The sequence below is a fragment of the Orcinus orca genome, chromosome 14, assembly GCF_937001465.1.
Source record: "Orcinus orca chromosome 14, mOrcOrc1.1, whole genome shotgun sequence".
NCBI classification, from domain to species: Eukaryota; Metazoa; Chordata; class Mammalia; order Artiodactyla; family Delphinidae; genus Orcinus; species Orcinus orca.
The window spans coordinates 63427419-63432539 of NC_064572.1; positions in this window are offsets into that span (position 1 = coordinate 63427419).

Sequence of the window (5121 nt, forward strand, 5' to 3'; positions counted from 1 at the left end):
GTTAGATACTCTTTGCGAAAGTTCCCAACAGCCCTAGCTGTTGGGAACTCACTGTAGGTTAGTCAAACCAACCTAACAGGAATTTACACACTGGGGAGCTGGTGCCCCTCTTCCCTCAGTAAAGGGAGGCTAAAGAGGTCCGTCCTTTGTTGTCCTTGGTCAGAAAGAAGGGCATCTCTTCAGGGCTCTTGGGGTTTGTGGATATGGTTCAGCATGGGGAAGATCTCAAGATCAACCAGCACTATGGGGATGCCCTGCCCTGGCTGTTGGGACCACCAGAGCCAGAGGCACAGTAGCAGGTGATGGGAACATCTTCAGTGACCGGTGGGGCTTCAGCAGGTAATTACCCGGCAGAAGTGAGGAACTGACAGGGTAATTATTAGCTTCTAATTGCAGGACAAACTCAGGCTGAGATCCTCCTCTCCAAAGCAGAGGGCATTACTATTTGCATAGCAATTAATTACTTTGGGAGCTACGGAATTTAATTACCCACTAGTCCGCAGGAGCCAATAATTAAATTACTCTCAGAAACAGGGTATTTATTTCCCAGTTAGGCTGAGCAGGTAGCTTCTACCTTGGGGAGCATGCCTGGGTGGTGACCCCTGAACTAATGGTTGGCCCTTGGCCTGAACAGACATGAGTGGCAAGCTCAGTGCCCCAGGAGGGAGTGTCCACAGTGCAAGGCAGACAGATACCCAACACGCACAGATGCCGGCCCTCGCAGAACACTCGGACACATGGCACACTCAGACTCGGGGCTGGAGCTCAGACGTGTGGTAGCCCATGGAGCTAGGCACACTCGTCCCCGCAGAGTCACACATATGGTGGGAAGAAGTGCCAAGGGACCAAATAGGGCATTTTGGGCTCGTTTTGCCATAGTTGTTTGGCCTAACTTGTGTCAAAATATAAAATATTTTTTAGTACCATGTATTTTGATCAACAGACTGTGGTTCTGAGCCCATTCTAGAATCTCTTCTCACCGCTGGTTCTTCTCATGGATGGGGTTGGAGTTGGGAGAGGCTCAGGACAGAGTGGGAGCTAGGGAGGGGCTATGGAGTGTCTGTTTTGAACACCAGTTGATAATAATTAAAAATAATTGTGGGGCTTCCCTGGTGGCGCAGTGGTTGAGAGTCCGCCTGCCGATGCAGGGGACACGGGTTCGTGCCCCGGTCCAGGAAGATCCCACATGCCGCGGAGCGGCTGGGCCCGTGAGCCATGGCCACTGAGCCTGCGCGTCCGGAGCCTGTGCTCCGCAACGGGAGAGGCCACAACAGTGAGAGGCCCGCGTACCGCCAAAAAATAAATAAATAAATAAAATAATAATAATAATTGTGAAAGTTTAATGTTTCTGCATCAAAATGGTCATGTCGAAATGTCATGTACTCCTGAGAGATACTTCAGTAGAAGGTGGCCTCTTGGAGTGGAGCTGTGTTACATCCAGCATTTACCCCTCCCTCTTCAAAGAAAGCTAGGTGGGGCTGGGGTCATGGAGGTGAGAAGTTGCTGAGAGGAGGGAGAAGCCACCAAGGGTGTATCTGGTCAGCCTGTCCAGTGACTGGGACCCCCTGTCCCCCAGGCCTGAGAAACCTAGTGGTTGGGTAGTGTTGTCCTCCCAGCCCCCACTGCTCTCCCCTACGTCTACGCCGTCTGCTCTCCGTCTCATTGCTCCCCACTGGCTGCCTGGGAGGTCAGCAGCTGCCAGGTAGTTGAGGCAGTGTGGCTTTCTCCTCCACTCCATCTGCAGAGTGTAGGGCGAGGTGTCTGGCTCCGGTGCCGGGGATTCTAGCGTCAGGGCAGACTGCAGCCCGGTGTGGGTGGGCCAGTCCTCCGGTTTGGAGGGCACCGTGCCCCTCTGAGGGAGGATGAAAGGAATAGGGCTCTGTTTCCTTACTCTTCACTCCCTTCATCCTGGGAAGGCTCTCAGGCAAATCAAGTGAGTCCTGGTTATTCGGTCCTATCAGCTTCCTCCCTCTCTTTCCTCCAGGTGACATTATGGAGCCCCTGATGTGTTCAGATCCAGAGCCAGGCCACCTCTCTGCCCTGTTGCCTTTGGAGTTTCCAGCTGATATGAGCTCCCAGCTCTGACTCCTTGGAATTCCCTCCCAAAGCCTAGAGCTGAGCCCCTGCCCCACCCCCGCCCCTCCAGGCTGGCCTCAGGGCCTCCCCAGGTGGGACCCCATAGGCGCTTCTAATGAAGTTCTCTCTGACTCCATTCGTGGCACCCACCACCCGAGGAAGGAGCGGCCGGCCCTCAGCCCAGGCTGCTGACAGCAGCAATCCATCTCCATCACAGTAATGGCGTCCCCATTAATCGGCCATAAACTAATAAAGCAAGCACTTTCCACCCCTCACCCCCCTCAACTTCATTAAGTCTTTAGTACATTAATATGTCTTACTTAGTGTCAGCTAAGCCTCTTTCTCCATTTGGGGTGGAGCATGGCGGTGGGCGCCTTGCCCAGTGGGTGGGTGAACATGACCCCTCGTCTGGCCTGGGCAGAGAGGCTGCTGACTCAGGGCCACCCACTCCCCTCTCCCTCCTCCACCACTGCCCCCTTGAGGGGCCTGAGAGGCAGTGATGGAAGCAGAAGCAGGAGAACAGGAGACGATGGAGAAGTGGCAGAAAGAGGAGAGAGAGGAGGCTGGAAGGCAGGAGACAGGATGGGGGAGGAGCTGTATACCTCCAAATTAAATCTGTGATTCAGGCATCAGATGGGCCGACAGCCAGAGATTAATTCGACTGATCGAGTTATAAAGAGCGGGAGGCCTGGGTAATCAATCTTGCTGCTGTCAGGCCGACAGGCAGGAGTATTAACCTGGCTAGACGGCACATACCGAGGACTTTCATTTCATTCACCCCAACCACGTCCCTGACCACGTCTGGCCCGTCTCTCCAAATAATAATAATTGTGGCTGTTAACAATGACAGAGACAGGATGAGGGGACTAGCTCCTCTGCCGGGCCCTTCTGTCCCGGACCTCCCACCCCTCGCTCAGTTTGACCGTTCCCAGGAAGCAGAGCAAGTAACAGCTCTTGGCCCTCTTTGAGAGGTAGGGAAATGGAGGCAGGAGCTCCAACTAGACCTTCAGACAGGCCAGAGGTGGGGCTGGGAAGGCCCTTGGAGATCATTGTCCTAGATCGCTCTTGCCTCCTGGGAAAAGAGTTGCCCCCCAACCAGCTGGCTCAGCCCCTGGCACTTTTGGCTCTGGCCAAGGAAGCTGGGATCCAGAAGGTCAGACTTAGCCACCCTCTGGCCTCTTCGGGCCCTGGCCACAAATCTGCGTCCTGGGTGGGTTGTGTGGTGGCCCCACCCCTAAAACAGGCCCCTGGGCTGGGCAGAGCTGCTCTCCCTGACAAGCCGCCTCCTCCCCTGCTTGCTCTCCTCATCTGACAGCGTCAGTCCACACCTGGGGGGGGGGGCGGTTGGGGTCTCCCTGCAGAGACTTGTGGAAACACCATCCCTTGGACAGAGAAGGGGTGGGAGTGGGTGTGCTGCCTTGAAGTTGACACCTCTCTCAGCTCCAGTTAATTTTCATCCTTCAAACCCTCATGTCTCTTTCTTCCTCCTTGCTTCAGGGAAAGGAAGGAACATTTCGCGCGTTGTGTGTGTGTGTGTGTGTGTGTGTGCAAGAAGATGTGATGGGGGGGCACCTTTAGGGCTTACTGGAAGTGAGCCAGGACTAAGTCAGCCCTCTGAAGTTCTCATGCCAGTGTGGGCTATAGGAAGTGGAGGCCTTGGAGGGCCGAGGTGAGGAGACACAAGCCTGCTCCTCCTTTCTCAGTAAGAATCAGGCACAGGGTTAGTTGAGGGGGCCCTGGTCCCTATAATGCTCTAACAGTATCTATTATTATTGCTATTATTACCAATCTAGGTACCACCTCATCCCTGACAACAACAATGCAACTCTCATTCATTGGATTTGAAATATCTAAGCATTTTATGTATGTTACAACTTTAATGCTCACAAAAAGCACTGTGAAGTAGGTTCTATTTTCAGCCCCATTTTACAGATGAAAAATTGAGGTTCAGAGAGGTTGGGAGACTTGCTGAAGCTCACACAGCCAGGACACTATAAAGCCAATACCTGTACCCTACCCAGAGCCTCAGCGCAGGCTATCTTTCCCCCAAGGCACCCAGGTTTCCCTTGGCCTCCACCAAGGTCTCCTAGTGTTCCTGTTGGCTGATTCTGGATATCTCCAGCTGAGGCTCCCTGGGCACCAGATCCCTCTGGATATGAGGAGGGTGGTGAGGGTGGTGCTACTGTTCGTTCAGAGGGTGGAGATGGGGGCTTGGTGTCAGAGAACACCCATCCAGGGCAAAGGGAAGAATAGGGGCCCCATCCGGGGAGGCTCCCCAGTGCCTTGCCCTGGAATCACCCCAGGGAGGAGAATTCACCCCCTCCCCAGTTCCCATGGCCTCTTGGGAAAGGAGAGGGTGCTGACTTGCCTGCATCACCCGCCCTCCCAGGGATGGAACAATTGGAGGGGCACCATGCTGGGTGTGTGGTGGTGGTTAGGGGGACTTGGATGGGTCTAGACACAAAGCTCTCCCTCTCACCTCCTGACCCCAGCTGGGGCTGGGCCCGAGTGGGGGCCGGGGAAGGGGGCCTGGCTGAGGCATCAGGAGTTGGAGGCTGGAGCCAGGCCAGCGCCTCTCCCAGGCTCCCTGGGACCCATTTCAAGTGGCTGCTTCCAGGCTCGGCCAGCCCGGGGGAGGGGGAAAGGGAACAGGGAGCCTGTTTCCAAGCAAAGGTTCAAGGGTCTCCATTCCTGAGCCCCCGCCCCCTTGCTCAGGGCAGCTGTTGATTCCATCCTGTCAGTCTTGGCGGTATTTACTCCCTACTCCTTTTCCGGGGCCAAGGCCCAGTGGAGGGACCTAAGGCCATGGAGACTTTATGTGCCACCCACCCCATCTTGAGGCGGTTCTTGTGCTTGGGGTAGGGGTGGATGGAGACCCCTAGCACAGACCCTCAGAGGCCGGAATCCCCAAGTCTTAAGGTTTTGATCACTGGGGGGGGCTGGGGATTTACTTGTGATTGCTCTCAAATACCCTTTGCTCCCCCACCCCTACCAGCCTTTGCATTCATGCCAGACCCCGGTTCGGGGGTCTGGGGTCTAGTAATT